The sequence below is a fragment of the Pogona vitticeps genome, chromosome 1 (assembly GCF_051106095.1).
Source record: "Pogona vitticeps strain Pit_001003342236 chromosome 1, PviZW2.1, whole genome shotgun sequence".
NCBI classification, from domain to species: Eukaryota; Metazoa; Chordata; class Lepidosauria; order Squamata; family Agamidae; genus Pogona; species Pogona vitticeps.
The window spans coordinates 294662731-294680602 of record NC_135783.1 but is presented as its reverse complement, the minus strand read 5'-3'; the positions used below and the strand labels follow the sequence as shown (position 1 = coordinate 294680602).

Below are 17872 nucleotides of genomic sequence, written 5' to 3'. Positions count from 1 at the left end.
CAGAACTTTTTCAGCAAGCATCACTATCAACACTTTTAAATTAAATCTCCATTTACATTACAACTATAATCTCTAATGTCGAGTTAATTTTAATAGATTTAAGATTTTAAAAAACTTTTCCAGGACAGTCTTCTCTGAACAATGCTATCCAAAGTGACAATCACAAGAGTATTCCTTTATTATGTAGATCAGGGGTCATCAACCCCCGGTCCGTGGCCCAGTGCCGGTCCGTGGGCTTGCCGAAACTGGGCCGCAGATATGGATCTCCACCAGCCCCCCACACCAGGAGTGGGCAATTAATTTCTATAGGGGGCCACATGAAAAATCTGAACTGTGTTCGGGGGCCGAACCAACTTTACTTAAAAATAGGCCCCCATTAGTTGGGTAGTAATAGGCCCCCAATTTGTGGGTAGTAATAAGTCCCATTGGGTGAGGCCCTGCAGTGAACAAACTACAAGGCTGACATAGTTAATTCCCTAAACTTTTTAAGGACTGGAGCGACGACTGGTGGGCCGGACAGGAGCGGCTCGCGGGCCATATGTGGCCCATGGGCCGCACTTTGTCCAGGTCTGCCCCACACCCTCATGCAGGGGGCGTGTTATGCTCGCAGTGGGTGTATCACGCTTGCAGTGGGCGTGACATGCAGGCGGTGGCATGTCGCGCTCACATGCATGCGTGAGAGCACAACACACACACAACAGGCACAACATGCCCACCGCATGAGCATGGGGGTGCCCCTCCAAACCCCCCCCCTCATGGAACTCACTCCCCCCAGCCGGTCCGCAGCCCCAAAAAGGTTGGGGATCACGTAGATGACTGAAAAGTTTTTATCAAGGTTTAAAAAGTGTCAAAACATTACACTTGAAAGCATCCCAAGAGTTTATACTTGAGCCAAAGATAAATTTTTAATTTGTAGAATGTTAAGACTTAAACCACTACAGGTTACACCTCTTAAGAAACAGCATTTTTGTCTTGCTTCTTAGAAGAGTTTTAGATACAGTATATCACATTTCATAAATATTTTAGTGTATCTTTTCATGTGACAACACTGAAGAAATGACACTTGGTTACAATGTAAAGCAGTGAGTATACAGCTTATATAACAGTGTAAATGTGCTGCCCCCTCAAAATAATGCAACACACAGCCATTAATGTCTAAACCGGTAGCAACAAAAGTGAGCACACCCCTGACAATGTCCAAATTGGGCACAAAGTGTCAATATTTTGTGTAGCCATCATTATTTTCCAGCACTGCCTTAGCCCTCTTGGGCATAGAGTTCACCAGAGCTTCACAGGTTGCCACTGGAGTTCTCTTCCACTGCTCCATGATGACACCACAGAGTGGGTGGATGTTAGAGACCTTGCATACCTCCACTTTCCGTTTCAGGATGCCCCACAGATGCTCAATAGGGTTTAGGTCTGTAGACATGCTTGGCCAGTCCATCCCCTTTACCCTCAGCTTCTTTAGCAAGGCAGTCGTCGTTTTGGAGGTGCGTTTGGGGTCATTATCATGTTGGAATACTGGCCTGTGGCCGTCTCCGAAGGGAGATGATCATGCTGTGCTTCAGTATGTCACAGTACATGTTGGCATTCATGGTTCCCTCAATGAACTGTAGCTCCCCAGTGCCGGCAGCACTCATGCAGCCCCAGACCTCGACACTCCCACCACCAGGCTTTAACTGTAGGCATGACACACTTGTCTTTGCACTTCTCACCTGGTTGCCCCCACACACGCTGGACACCATCTGAACCAAAGAAGTTTATCTTAGTCTCATCATACCACAGGACACGGTTCCAGAAATCCGTATCTTTATTCTGATCATCTGCAGCAAACCGTATGCAGGCTTTCTTGTGCATCATTTTTAAAAGAGGCTTCCTTCTGGGACAATAGTCCTGGAGACCAATTTGATGCAGCGTGCGGCATATGGTCTGAGCACTGACAGGCTGACACCCCCCCTTCAATCTGTGCAGCAATGCTGGCAGCACTCATACGTTTATTTCCCAAAGCCAACCTCTGGATATGACTCTGAGCACAGGCACTCAGCTTCTTTGGTCAACCACAGCGAGGCCTGTTCTGAGTGGAACCTGTCCTGTTAGACGACTGTATGGTCTTTGCCACCGTGCTGAAGCTCAGTTTCAGCATTTTGGCAACATTCTTATAGCCTAGACCATTTTTATGTAGAGCGACAATTGGTTTTTTCAGATCCTCAGATAGTTCATTACCATGAGGTGCCATGTGGTAATTCCAATGACCAGTCAGAGAGACTGAGAGCGAGAACATCTACTTCCCATTCACACCTGGGACTTGTGACACTAAGGGGTCTCATGACACCAAGGAGGGAAATGAGCTACATGGCCTCAATTTGGATATTGTCACTTAGGGGTTGTACTCACTTTGGTTGTCAGCAGTTTAGACATTAATGGCTGTGTGTTGCGTTATTTTGAGGAGGCAGCACATTTACACTGTTATACAAGTGTATACTCACTGCTTTACATTGTAGCCAAGTGTCATTTCTTCAGTGTTGTCACATGAAAAGATATTCTAAAATATTTATGAAATGTGAGGGGGTATACTCCAGTGATATGCTGTATATTCCCCAAGCATTATGCACAAATATTATGGTTGTGTGGTGCCAGGGGTCAGGAGTTCAGTTTCCTACTGAGTCTTATAGAAGAGCCAGTCTGCACAACCATGGATCTGATCCTAGACTGCACCAAGAAGAAGGGGATGTTAAACCACTTCTGAGTACTCTATAACTAAAACATCCTGGAAAGGGTTGCCATAAGACTGAATCAACTTCACAGTATGTAATTAAATTCAGCACATTTCTTCAAATAGTGTAGAAGGATCTTTAAAAGATTGCAAATAACATTTTATATATCTAAGCAGCATATATCAAGATATACCAAATGAATCCTTGTATATAAATATTATTCAAAAGGCCACTGCACTGCCATAAATAAGCTAGTTGGACAGCTCAGTGAGTTAAGTTTTGACTCTGAAGCCAAAAGATAAGTTGTTCAATTCCCCAATATGCAGTGGTGCCTCGCTTTACAATTGCCCTGCATTATGACGAATCCGTTTAACGACAATCTTTTTGCGATTGCAATTGCGATCGCAAAACAATGGTCTAAATGGGGGAATTTCACATTGCGATGATCGGTTCCCTACTTTGGGAACCGATTCTTCACAAAATGACGGTTTTTGAACAGCTGATTGGAGGTTTCAAAATGGCCACCAGGTGATTAAAATGGCTCCCCGCTGTGTTTAGGGACGGATTCCTCACTATACAGGCAGCGAAAATGGCCGCCGTATGGAGAATCTTCACTGGATGGTGAGTTTTTACCCCATTGGAATGTATTGAATGGGTTTCAATGGATTTCAATGAGGTTTTTATTTTCGCTTTACAATGTTTTCGCTTAACGGCGATTTTTCTGGAACAGATTATCGTCGTTAAGCGAAGCACCACTGTATATACAACAAGAGCCAGGCTGTGTAACCTTAGGCAAGCTGCACAGTCCCTGGATGCCCAGAAGAAGGGAATGGAAAATCACATTTGAGTATTCTCTATCAAGAAAACCCTGAAAAGGATTGCCATAAATAAGTAAGAGTTAACTTGATGACAAATAATCATTATTAATTATGGTCAACATTTTTCAAAGGAATTTTGAATTCTCATTTTAAGATCTCTAGTGAACCTCTTAGCATTCCCAGCCACAATGGCCTTCTCTACCCCTACCTGATTAGTGCAAAAAAAAAAAAAAAAAAAAAAAAAAAAAAGATGGGGAAAAATAGTTTTTGCTGCACAGAGTTCCACTACTGGGCAGTCTTTGGGTATTTGTACGCATTTTCTGAAGGATCAAGGAACAGTCTCTATTAATGCAAATAATTTCATCATTCAATCACCCCATCATTAAATTTCTATCCGTTACAATTTCCCAGACATACTGTACTGAAATATGAAATAAGCACTACAAGTTCTCAGAAACTGTGCTACCATTAATTTAATTCACACACAACACCAAATGATGGTTTGACATTATAAAAAACAAGCTTTTGTACTGATGCATATATTCTACCTTTGTAGTCCACGTAGTTATTTCCAAGCTAAAGTTTGTAATAGCCCTGGCAAGTGCTAGAGAACAAGAACAAGCCAAGTAATATCGCAGTGACAAGTCCCTAACAATATTGCTCCACGTAGTGTTATGTCTCAAACATTGACTACTGTAATGCACTCCACATGGGGCTCTATTCTAACATTTAAAATTCTAAATGGTTTGAGACCTTGTTTACTTGTCTGAACATCCTCTGCCAAGCTGGCAGCCTGTCTATCCTGGCCCTCACAGACTTCATGCCTACAATTGTTGACACCTTGAGAGGCCTGAAAAGTGTTAATTCTCAGCCACTGTGCCCTCTTTATGGAATGCTCTACCACAGCAGTTATGTCAGGGACCCTCCCTTTGCATCTTAAAAAAGCTACTAAAAACAGCTTTTAAGGGAAGGTTTAAAGGAGGTTGTTACTAATTAATAGAAACAGAGGAAAAAGAAGGAGAGGCATATGGTATTCTGTGTAACCTTGATTTTGCTAACTTTCTTGTCTTATAAGGATAGTTTTAGTCTTCTATAGTTGATTTTATAATTTATGTTTTTTTTGTTACATCACCCAGAGTAGAGATTTTGCTAGATAGGCAGGATAAAGAGTGAGTGAGTGAGTAAATAAAATAAAATAAAATATATAAATTTGCCTACAATGCAAATTCTTCCACATGCAAAAATAAATCATGACATGGTGTAATATGAGGTTGTATTTACCTAATTTTCAGACCAGCTAAGGACCAGATGACTTTTATTATATCCTGATACGTGAAACCACAGAATTCAAAGAGAGTGTACTTCTTTTTCACCTGACTCGTCTCCCCCCCCTCTGTGATTTGCATGTTATAAATCTTAAGTGAATTAATTCAGACTTTGAAGAAAAGGAATTTTGCTTATGCAGTTAATACAGTGGTGCCTCGCTTAATGGGTGCCCCGTTTAACTATGAAATCGCATAGCGATGAAGATTTTGCGATCGCAAAAGCATCGCATTGTGATGTTTTAAATGGGCAAAAATCACTTTGCAATGATCAGTACCCTGTTTTGCTTACCGATCATCGCAAAGCAATGATTTTTTAACAGCTGACCGGCAGTTCCAAAATGGCTGCCAGGTTAAAAAAAATGGCCGCCTGCTGTTTTCTGGGATGGATTTATCACTTACCGGGCAGCGAAAATAGCTGCCCTATGGAGGATTTTCATTTAAAGGTGAGTCTGAAGCCCATAGGAACGCACTGAAGGGGTTTCAATGCATTCTTATGGGCTTTTTAAAATCGCATGACGAAATTGCTTTGCAGCGATTTTTGCTGCACCGATTATCGTCGCTATGCGAGGCACCACTGTACATATGATATAATTTGTTGCAGAAAGAAAAAGTCATTACTGAAGATTCCCAAGCATTAAACGTAAAATGAAATACTTTGTAATAAACCACAGCAAAGACCAGGCATCCCTCAGTCTCAAGAGACTATGGTAACATGCTCTGTATGGAGGACTTGGAACAGCATCCAGTGTGTCTGAGAAGGCCAATTCAAAAGTGACAATCCCTTCCATACTGAAGACAAACATAGTCTGCCCCCTGTCCAGCCCCCTGATTTTGCTGGTTTTGGGATTGCCTCTTTGCCTCAGCTTGCTGAACAAGTGTCACTTCAAAATGGGACAGGCCATGATGCCCCGCCTGCCTCCAGCCTGAATGCTCAGATGTCAAGGTTTCCCATCTGTTGAGGTCCACTCCTAAGGCCTTCAGATCCTGCTTGCAGATATCCTTGTATCGCAGCTATGGTCTCCCTCTGGGGCGCTTTCCCTGCACTAATTCTTCATACAGGAGAGCTTTTGGAATCTGACCATCAGCCATTCTCATGACATGCCCAAGCCAACGTAGACATCGCTGTTCCAGAAGGCTTTTAATCAAAATAATATCAGCTGTTGGTCTGATGGCAATTTTTAGAGTATATATTTTAACTGGATTTTAATTATTCTGCCTTTTTATTGTATTTTAAATGTTGTAAGCTGCCCAGAGACCTTCAGGTTGTGTGGGCGGCATATAAATTAAATTAATAAAATAAATAAAGTATACATGCTAAAAATTCGAGGGTCCAGGACTCACTGCAGTACAGGAGTGTGCTCAGAAGACAAGCTCTATAGACCTGGATCTTGGTATATGCCTTCAGGTTCTTATTAATCCATACTCTCTTTTTGAATCTAGAGAACGTGGTATCTGCTTTGCCAATGCATTTATCCAGCTCGACATCTAGGAAGAGAGTGTCAGAGATCGTTGAGCCAAGATACACAAAGTCATGAAAACCCTCCAGTTCTTGCATGAAGATGGTAATAGAGGGAGGTGAGTCTAGGCCCTGGCTCATGATTTGTGTTTTCTTCAGGATGATTGTTAATTCAAAGTCTTGGCAGGACTTGCTAAAGCGATTCATGAGTTGTTGGAGGTCTTCAGCAGAGTGGGCAACAACAGCTGCATCATCGGTGAAGAGGAAGTCCCATGTGCATTTCAGCTGGACTTTGGTCTTCGCTCTCAGTCTTTGCTCTCAATCTAGAGACATTAAAGAGCTTTCCATCTGATCTAGTCTGGAGACAGACACCTTCTGTTGCAAATCCAAAGGCGTGCCTCAGCATGACAGCAAAAAAGATCCCAAACAGGGTCAGCGCAAGGACACAGCTCTGTTTCACTCTGCTTCGGATGTCAAAGGGATCTGATGTTGAGCCTTCAAAAACTACACTGCCCTTCATTTCCTCATGAAAGGACCTGATGATGTTGAGGTGGACATCCAATCTTAGGAAAGATTTTAAAAAGGCCGTGCCTGCTAACCAAATCAAAGGCCTTTGTAAGATCTATAAAGGCCACAAAGAGTGGCTGTTGTTCCCTGCATTTCTCCTGCAACTGTCTGAGGGATAATACCATGTGAGTGGTGAATCTATTAACTCGAAATCCACACTGTGATTCTGGATAGACTCTGTCTGCAAGCACCTGGATTCTCTTCAGCACAACACGGGCAAGCAGCTTCCCTACAACGCTAAGCAGAGAGATGAAACCAGAGCAAAATGACTCCAAAATCACTCCAAAAACAATAACGATGAAGAGGGAAGTATAGAATTTGTTTTTCTTTATACCAACAGAGTACTGAGACCAGTTAGTTTCTTAGCATTAGCTGTTAAGGACTCTCTTCCTAACTTATTCTCACTAGCCAGTTGATAACACATCACTAGAAATATTAAGAGCAGCGAGATCCAAACATACTAATAGAAGTCTTTTAATTAGTGTACATGTCTTTTATGAATAATTTTATTTATAGCGATTTCAGTACTTGCTCCTGATAAAAAATAATGGTGCCAGGACTGAGTAGATACTAAAATAATGGAATGTGGTTTCACTTCTTAAGCCTTTTCTTTCATGCCTCCCCACCTTCGGGAAGCAGCTGGAACTTTTCATTTATACCAGATTAGCATTCCATTGGCACTCTCTGGAGCTGAATGTTTGTTTCCATAGCAACAGCTTTGCCAGCTAACATGCAACTCATGCAAAGAAAAAAACTTACATCATGAAATCACACCCAGTATTTTCTCTTGTCTTCTCAGATTCTTCTCCTGCAGTATCAGGTAACAGTGACGAATCTTTAAAGCCTGTTTAACAGTAAATGTAATGATTACTCATGTACAAACCTCTGCAACATCTTTCTACTAGCTATATCAGGCTCAGATGGCAGATGGCGAAAGCTTCCAAGTAAGTAGTAGTAATGATGCCAAAACCTCTAAAGGACAGCACGTAAACTATCTGTTCTAGTTATGTCAGTCATTTCAGACCACTTAAACTGTGAATAACAGGTGAAAACAGAATTTATACAGTACGAATACAAATAAAAATTCTCAGCTTCATTTGTATTAATCCTGCATATATCTACATTAGTAAATCATACAGAGTAGACTGTTAATTGTTACTCACACCGCCTTCATCCCAAACAAACATACCCAAATTTCATTTTCTATTGAGCCTATTCAAACAGAAGGGAGTAAGGACAAAAAATTCCAAACTCCAAAATTTTTCTTCCTACAACCAATGGACTAAATCAGTGGTTCTTAACCTTTTTGAAAGAAACGCCCCCTTGAGCCATTGAGGAAGTTATCATCGCCCCCCCTCCCCACGGTGATGATATCTTATTTATTTATTTATTTATTTATTTATTTATTTATTTATTTATTTATTTATTTATTTATTTATTTATTTATTTATTTATTTATGACACTTAAATCCAATGACCCCTGAAAACAAAATTAAATTCCAAGAAAAAGAAATGCCCCCCAAAAAGTAACATTTAATGATTTAGTTGCAAGTGAATTTTAAGACGCAAAAAGAAATATAAAAAGGGCATAAAAACAAATGCAGGAACTAAAAATTTCAAGACAAAAAGTCTGAAACTAAATTAAAATTGGAGGAAAATATATATTCATGCACACTGTAAAAAGGCTGCAGCCATCTTCACAGGTTTGGCTTGCTCCAGCGCCCCCCTACCGCCCCCTTTTGCTCCAGCGCCCCCACGGCGCCCCTTTTCGTTCTACCGCCCCCCTGAAAAATGAAATTGCCCCCTGGGGGGCATTATCGCCCACGTTAAGAACCACTGGACTAAATAACCCAGCCTGGATGAGACCAAGCACTAGTTTCTATAGCATGGGGAGAAAGATGGTTTCAATGTCATTTTTAGAATATGTAGTTTTTAGATTTCACTTATATGGACAGTCCCATTGTTCCTTAGATCCAAAGAACTGTGTTACACTTCCTGGGATATTCCCATCATCCTTTCTCTTTTGGCTCCTGATGACCTCCAAAAAAACCATTTCAGGGAATCTTCTAGAGTGATGGAATATGGTGGGAGAAGCACTGAAGAAAGGTACGGAGTAAGATAGCACAACCCATGCAAATGCAAATAAGGCTTTCTGCTCGGAACACTGTTTTTCCAGTAGAATTTTAGCTAACTCAGTATAACTCCTTAATTCATAAAATCTTGACTGAAATTATTACAACAATAATGAAGACATTTACAATTGTAATTTACATAAGGCCAGTTTTCCAGTACAGTGGTGCCTCGCATAACGAGCGCACCGTTTAACGATGAATTCGCATAGCGATCTAATTTTTTAGATCGCTAATGCGATCGCATTGCGATGTTCTGTATAGGCAAAACATCGCATTGCCTTACCGATCTCCGCATTGCGATGTTTTTTTAAACAGCTGATCGGCGGTTCCAAAATGGCCGCCGGGTGCCCAAAATGGCCGCTGTAAGTGTTTTCGCGTCCTACCCTCGTTTACCGAGGGCGCGAAAATGGCGGCGCTATGGAGGAACATCGCTGAACGGTGAGTTCTGGAGCCATAGGAACGCATTAAATGAAGTTTAATGCATTCCTATGGCGTTTTACGTTCCGTTTAGCGATGTTTTTGCATAGCGACGATTAATCCAGAACGGGCTATTAAACAGCTATTAAACAGATCCCATATTCTTTTAAAAAGAATACACATATCCAAGCATATTATATTAAAAAGGAGACTTTGCACTTACAGTGGATATAAAAAATTTACACACCTCTGTTAAAATGTCAAGTGTCTGTGATATAAAAAAAATGAGAAAAAGATAAATCATTTCAGAACTTTTTCCACCTTTAATGAGACCTAAAACTCAGTTGAACAACAAATTGAAATCTTTTAGGTGGAGGGAAGTAAAAATAAAAAACTGAAATAATATGGTTGCATCTGTGTGCACACGCTTTTATAACTGGGAATGTAGCTGTGTTCAGCAGTAAACAATCACATTCAAACTCATGTTAAGTAGGAGTCAGTACACCCCTGCCATCATTTAAAGTGCCTCTGAGGAATCCCAAATAAACATCAGCTGTGCTTTCCTGGCATTTTCTTAATCACATCCTTCAGCAGAAGCTATGGTCTGCGGAGAGCTTCCAAAGCATCAGAGGGATCTCATTGTTAAAAGGTATCAGTCAGGAAAAGGGTACAAAAGAATTTACAAGGCATTAGATATACCATGGAACACAGTGAAGACAGTCATCATCAAATGGAGAAAATATGCCACAACAGTGACATTACCAAGAACTGGACGTCCCTGCAAAATTGATGAAAAGACTACGTAGAAGAAAATTGGTCAGGCAGGTTGTCAAGAGGCCTACAGCAACATTAAAGGAGCTGCAGGAATATCTGGCAAGTACTGGCTGTGTGATACATGTGACAACAATCTCCCATATTCTTCACATGTCTGGGCCATGAGGTAGAGTGGCAAGACGGAATCCTTTTCTTATGAATAAAAACATCCGAGCCCAGCTAAATTTTGCAAAAACACATCTGAAGTCTCCCAAAAGCATGTGGGAAAAAGTGTTACGGTCTGATGAAACCAAGGTTGAACTTTTCAGCCCTAATTCCAAAAGATACGTTCGGCGCAAAAACAACACTGCACATTATCAAAAGAACATCATACCCACAGTGAAGCATGGTGGTGGCAGCATCAGCTTTGGGGCTGTTTTTCTTCAGCTGGGACAGGGACCTTAGTCAAAGTAGAGGGAATTATGAACAGTTCCAAATACCAGTCAATATTGGCACAAAACCTTCAGGCTTCTGCTAGAAAGCTGAACATGAGGAGGAACATCTTTTAGCCTGACAATGACTCAAACATACATCCAAATCAACAAAGGAATGGCTTCAGCAGAAGAAGATTAACGTTTTGGAATGGCCCAGCCAGAGCCCAGACCTGAATCCGATTGAATATCTGTGGAGTGATCTGAAGAGGGTTGTGCACGGGAGACACCCTTGCAATCTGACAGATTTGGAGCGTTTTTGCAAAGAAGAGTGGGCAAATCTTGCCAAGTCAACATTTGTGATACTGATAGACTCATACCCCAAAAGGCTGAGTGCTGTAATACAATCCAAAGGTACTGTGACAAAGTATTAATTTAAGGGTGTGTACACAGATGCAACCATATTATTTCAGTTTTTATTTTTACTTCCCTCCACCTAAAAGATTTTCGTTCGTTATTCAACTGAGTTGTACAATTCATAGGTCTCATTAAAGGTGCAGAAAGTTCTGAAATGATTTATCTTTGTCTCATTTTTTTTACATCACAGACACCTGACATTTTAACAGGGGTGTGTAAACTTTTTACATCCACTGTACATTGCAATCAGTCAATACATGCCACTTCTTTTATTCTGACAAAACTGTTAGCAACGGCACCACAGCTTTTATCAGAAAAATAAAATAAAATAAAAATAGGTAAGCCTCTTTCACACAGCAGTATCTCTCAACCAGGCTACCAAAGTGCTATGTTTTTGTTTTAATAGAGATGCTTGGGGAATTGATTCCGCAGTGTTCTGAAAAACTAGTTACCATCCTTCTCTATAAATAAATAAAGGTATATAATTATGCTTACAAAAATGGAGTTCCAAACTGCAGCCTTCTGTAAATATGTGGGCAATAACAGTTTCAGATGAAAAATCCTCATTTGAGGACACTATACTCTAGTTCCAAGTATCCACAATTTTATTCATTCACACATGTATTGTACTTACTCAATATCAAGGTGGTATACAACATATTAAAAATACAAATACAAATGAAGAAATTACTAAGCATAACACATAAAGTCAACACATAATGAGTAAAGTATAAAAACACTATAGTGTATGAAATCAAAGTAAAATCAGTAGCAAAACAGAAGAGTGGTAAGATCTAAACTGCTCTTAAAATGCGCATCAGCCCTACACAACGCTGCCAATGAGGGGGTCAGGTAGTTGTACTCCCAACAAGTTTTCTCAGCATCACTCAAAGTAAAAACAGTTTGGTGAAAAACAGGTGAGTTATTCTACCAATACACACTGCAGAATATGCACTAATGTTGATTCTCAAAAAACCTGAAAATCAATATTACAGACCCCTCCCCTATACAATCGATAATACATACTTTGCTCAAATGATATAAGGCTTCAATCAGTAGAACAGACAGCAATATGAGTTTCCTCCTATGATTTCCTGGAGTTCCTCTAAATATACTCCAAAGGGTCCCCCAATTTTCTGGATCAGAATTTAATGTGTGCAAAAGGCTGGAAACCTTCTAGAGAGAAATCAGTTTCACTCTGCCCACTACTTTAATTTACTGAAGAAAAGGTTTCAAAATTTCTGATCTGTCAGCATAAAACAATTAAAGCATCAAGGGAGTACTTTAAGCACTATGGGATGGTATATAAGCAACACACTTTGCTTTTACTTTGCTTTAAAGAAATTGTACATATTGTAACACATATGAATCCACAACAATTTTATCATTGTGATGTCTGAATAATAGACTACCACAGGTTAGGTTAGGCATCCTTCAGTCTCGAAAGACTATGGTAACGTGCTCTGTATAGAGGACTTGGAACAGTGTCTAGTGCGGCTGAGGAGGCCAATTCAAAAGTGACAATCCCTTCCACACTGAAGACAAATCCAATCTGTCCCCTGCCCAGCTCCCTGATTTTGCTGGTTTTGGGACTTTCTCTTTGCCTCGGCCTGCTGGGCAAGGGTCTCTTCAAATTGGGAGAGGCTGTGATGCAACACCTGCCTCCAGCCTGAACACTCAGATGTCAGGGTTTCCCATTTGTTGAGGTCCATTCCTAAAGCCTTCAGATCCCGCTTGCAGATGTCCTTGTATCACAGCTGTGGTCTCCCTCTGGGGCAATTTCCCTGCACTAGTTCTCCATATAGGAGATCCCTTAGAATCTGACCATCAGCGATTCTCACAACGTGCCCAAACCAATGTAGACGTCGCTGTTTCAGTAATGTACATATGCTAACAATTCCAGCTCGTTCTAGGACTTCTCTATTTGGAACTTTGTCCTGCCAGGTGATACCAAAAATCCGTCGGAGGCAACGCATATGGAAAGTGTTCAGCTTTCTTTCCTGCCGTGCACAAAGGGTCCAGGACTCAATGCAGTACAGGAGGGTGCTCAGGACACAGGCTCTATAGACCTGGATCTTGGTACATGTCGTCAGCTTCTTACTGAGCCATACTCTCTTTGTGAGTCTTGAGAACATGGTAGCTGCTTTGCCAATGCGTTTATCCAGCTCGACATCTAGAGAGAGGGTGTCAGAGATGGTTGAGCCAAGGTACACAAAGTCATGAACAATTTCCAATTCTTGTGTGGAGATGGTAATAGAGAGAGGTGAGTCCATGACTTGTGCTTTCTTCAGGCTGACTGTTAGTACAAAGTATTGGCAGGCCTTGCTAAAACGATTCATGAGTTATTGGAGGTCTTCAGCAGAGTGGGCAACAATGGCTGCATCATCTACGAAGAGGAAGTCCCGTGTGCATTTCAGTTGTACTTTGGTCTTTGCTCTCAATCTAGAGCAGTGGTGTCGAACTGTGGCCCTCCAGATGTTCTTGGCCTTCAACTCCCAGAAATCCTGGCCAGCAGAGGTGGTGGTGAAGGCTTCTGGGAGTTGAAGTCCAAGAACATCTGGAGGGCCACAGTTCGACACCACTGATCTAGAGAGATTAAAGAGCTTTCCATCTGATTTAGTCCGGAGATAGACACCTTCTGTTGCAGTTCCAAAGGCATGCTTCAGCGTGAGAGCAAAAAAGATCCCAAAAAGGTTTGGTGCGAGGACACAGCCCTGTTTCACTCCGCTTCAGATGTCAAAGGGATCTGATGTAGAGCCATCAAAAACTACAGAAATCCATACTGTGATTCTGGATAGACTCTGTCTGCAAGCACCTGGAGCCTCTTCAGCACAACACGAGCAAGCAGCTTCCCTACAACACTAAGGAGAGAGATGCCATTGTAGTTATTGCAGTCACTGCTGTCTCCTTTGTTCTTGAACAATGTGACGATGTTTGCATCCTTCATGTCCTGTGGTACTCCACCTTCCCTCCAGCAGAGACGAAAGACTTCATACAGTTCGGACTATCACAATGCTATTCCTAAATCAGTGAAGTTTTCGGAAGTATAAACAGGCAGGATTAGTAGACTTGCTTAGCCTAAATATTTGGTGGGTGATTATTTCTTGAATTTTTGACAATTTAGACTAAATACACAAAAATACATGTGTTTGGTTGTAATAGTCCCCAAAATAAATACTCAGTAAACAGAATCCAGTAGTTTGTTTTGACTGTTGATCTGATCTAATTATTTTGTCGTATATTCTTAGAACTAATTAAGTAAGGCTAGATTCAGCATAAGATCTTTATTGTTCTTTCCATCCAAGAAAAAAAGTTATAAAATACGACTTACTGAAATCCTAGGAAATCAATCAGACACAGTAAGTTTAAGCACCCAACTATTTAATGGCTCAAAGGTTCCTTTGCTTACCAAGGTGGACACATCTGGAACAGAGCATAGCAAAGGGAACTATTCTACAAAAGAAAAGGACTGCAAATTTGCATTGTGTGAGTTTAACAAGTCATGACAAACAGAATTAGTCACTTTTCAACATATCAAACAAGAACCACTGATGAGCACTAAACTGTAAAAGGTTAAATTATATACAGTCTTGCCCCGCTTTACGATTGCCCCGCATTACGAAGAAACTGCATTACGACGATCTTTTTGCAATCGCTTTTGCACAGGCACCGAAAATAGCTGCCCTATGGAGGATCTTCGCTGGACGGTGAGTTTCCAGCCCATTGGAATGCATTGAAGGGGTTTCAATGCGTTTCATTTGGCTTTTTATTTTCGCATTACAACGTTTTCGTTCTACAGCGATTTCGCTGGAACGAATTAATGTCATAATGCGAGGCACCACTGTACTGAAAATACAATTACCTACAAGATTTGTCTCTTTAAGTCCCACCTATCTGATCATAATTAGCCCATAAATGCATTAAATATATTTTTTTAAAATTTAGCTACAGACCTACCATAAATACAATCTTAAGAGAACTTTTTGTCATGGGCAATTTTGAGAACAAAATAGGAATTCTGAACAACTTTTTGCTACAAAAAACTAAAATTCAACAAAGGAATGAAGTGGAATTTGTAACTTGGAGCATTGCTGGGCATTTTAGAATTTTACAAGAAAGGTACCGTCAGCTGATGTCAAATACGCCTACTTTAGACAGGAGTGCCTTCTGTTAGTCATCAAAGTAGTTTCATTCCATTTGTTTAACACTTTCCAGAACTTTCATAGAGAGTGATGACATAATATCTATTTCACAACCCTCAAACCCCACTGTTCCTTTTATGGGATGTCACATTCTTCAGTTCACTAGAGAAATACAGATGTGCATATGAAATGTATATGGTATTGATACAGACGATTTTTACACTATTATTTTTAATATTAGAATATCAATAATACTACTGATTTTACTTGCATATGGAATACTAATTTTGACTTCCTATCAAATTGATATGGATGTCATGTCATTTTTGAAGATGCCACTGTTGGATTCAAATCCTGAGAAACGTTACATTCTGAAAATTTCTGGGAATGCTGCTGTGGTCCCAAACCGTTTAGGACTTTATAAGTGATCATTAGCACTTTGAAGTTGACGCGGAAATGGATGGGCAACCAGTGCAAAGCAGCCAGAGTGGGGGTGTTTTCTCACCCCACTAAGTAGCTTAGCTGCTGCATTCTGGACCATCTGAAATTTCTGCATCAGCCTCAAAGGCAGCCCCACGTAGAGTGCGTTACAATGGTCTAATCTCGAGATTATGAGCACATGTACTAGAGTAGTGAGGGCCCCCCGATTAAGATATGGACGCAGCTGGGCAATCCGCCATAGATGAAAATAGGTGGAGCGGACCACGGACGCCACCTGTGTTTCCATGGTAAGCGCCGAGTCCAGATGTACCCCCAAGCTGCGAACCTCATTCTTTGCGGCAAGGGTCGTTCCTCCGAAAGAAAGGGAGTTACCTATACCGCTGACAGAAGGACCACCCACCCTCAAGACCTCCGTCTTGTCCGGGTTCAGCCTCAACCCATTTGACTGCATCCATTCCAGTACAGTCTCCAGGCAGCGCTGGAGGGACAGAACGGCATCCACTGAGGTAGATGAAAAGGAGATGTAGAGCTGCGTGTCATCAGCATACTGGGGACACGAGGCTCCACACCCCCTGATGACCCCCCCAGCGGCCTCATGTAGATGTTAAACAGCATTGGAGAGATGATCAACCCCTGTGGAACCCCACAACTGAGGCTCCACGGGGTTGAAACCCTCTCTCCAAGCTGTACTCTCTGGGGCCGGTCCTCCAAGAAGGAACGGAGCCAAGCAAGTGCTAGGCCACCTATTCCTAACTCAGAGAGCCTCCCCAGGAGGATACCGTGGTCAATGGTATCAAAGGCCGCTGAGATGTCAAGGAGGACCAACAAGGAGATATTGCCCCCATCGGCCTCCCTCAACAGGTCATCCATCAGTGCGACCAGTGCTGTTTCTGTACCATAGCACGGCCTGAAGCCCGACTGGAATGGGTCCAGAGTATTGGTTTCGCCCAGAAGCGCCAGGAGCTGATCTGCCACCACCCTCTCAACCACTTTGCTAAGGAAAGAAACGTTGGCGACGGGCTTATTGTTTCCAATGTCATCCGTCGCCAAGTTTGGTTTCTTCCTAATGGGCCTAAGGAGTATCTCCTTGAGGGCAAGGGGAACCTTGCCCTCCTGGAGAGACCCATTAATTATTGCAGTGGCCCATTCTGTTGTTACAGGCCTGGCTGCTTTGATTAGCCAGGCCGGGCAAGGGTCGAGAGAAGAGGTGGAGGCCCGACAGCGATCAAGCGCCTTGTCCACCAAATCTGGCGTCACAGGCTGAAAGGAATCGAGAATTATTGGGCAAGGCTGGACATCTCAGCTCGATCCATTGTATTTAAAAAAGGAGAAAGATCACGGCGGATGGCGTCCACTTTAGATTTAAAAAACGCTGCAAATTGGTCAGGTGAGATGCTAGCGGGAGGCCCTTCACCCAGACCAATTCCGGATAGATCGCGAACTATACAGAAGAGTTCTGCCTGCTGATTAGAAGCATCGCTTATCTGGTCAGTGATGTAAGATCTTCTAGCAGCCATTACCTTAGGCAGGTAATGGTTAGTTGCGATCCTGACAGCAATTTTGTTGTAATCCGTCGGTTTCCTTCTCCATACGCACTCTAGCCATCTCCTTATTCGCTTCATTGCTCGTAGATCCTGGGTATACCAGGGTCCTGGCCGAGCTCTGCTCCTGAAGGGGCGTTTGGGTGCGATCGTGTCAACAGCCCTAGTAGCGGCGGAGAACCAGCCATCCACCAGAGCTTTGACAGGAGCGCCAGACAGTGCTGCTGGAATCCCTCTCATGGTATCCTGGTAACCTTCGAGGCCGGACCATTAAAATAGGCCCTTGCTCCCTGCAGGGGGGGAGCTCCATTGCGAGGTTACATTTTATCAGGTGATGGTCTGACCATGACAAGGGTACTGACACGAGGTCAGTCACCATCAGACCACACTCACTACACTCAGTGGAGAATACCAGGTCAAGCATATGGCCCCCATGTGTGTGGGACCGTTAACATGTTGGGACAAGTTCAAGAAAGCCATGGCTTCCAAGAACTCAAGAGCTGGACCGGATACCTCCGCCTCCGCATGGATGTTGAAGTCTCCCAGGACTAGAAGTCTCGGGGACTCCAACAGTGCCGCGGAGACGAAGTCCGCCAGCTCCGGTAGGGAGGTGGCTGGATCGCGGGGAGTGCGGTAACCCAGCAAGATCCCAATACCGTCCCTGGCCCCAATTCGCACATGAAGGGCCTCCAAACCTGGCTTCACAATCGAGGAGCGC

At 42.3% G+C, this 17872-nt stretch overlaps 1 protein-coding gene across 6 annotated transcripts in view; it reads right to left on the bottom strand.

The window, feature by feature from the left end:
• PALS1 (protein associated with LIN7 1, MAGUK p55 family member) overlaps positions 1–17872 on the bottom strand; it is a 76460-nt gene that overhangs the window by 45974 nt on the left and 12614 nt on the right. For 4 of the 6 annotated variants that reach the window (XM_020799761.3, XM_072986120.2, XM_078390344.1 and 1 more), the window contains exon 2: positions 7640–7724. The exons of the other annotated variants lie outside the window; for them this stretch is intronic. The gene's annotated coding sequence lies outside the window, so the exon portion shown is untranslated. The remainder of the gene's footprint in view (positions 1–7639; positions 7725–17872) is intronic. 6 annotated transcript variants of the gene reach the window in all.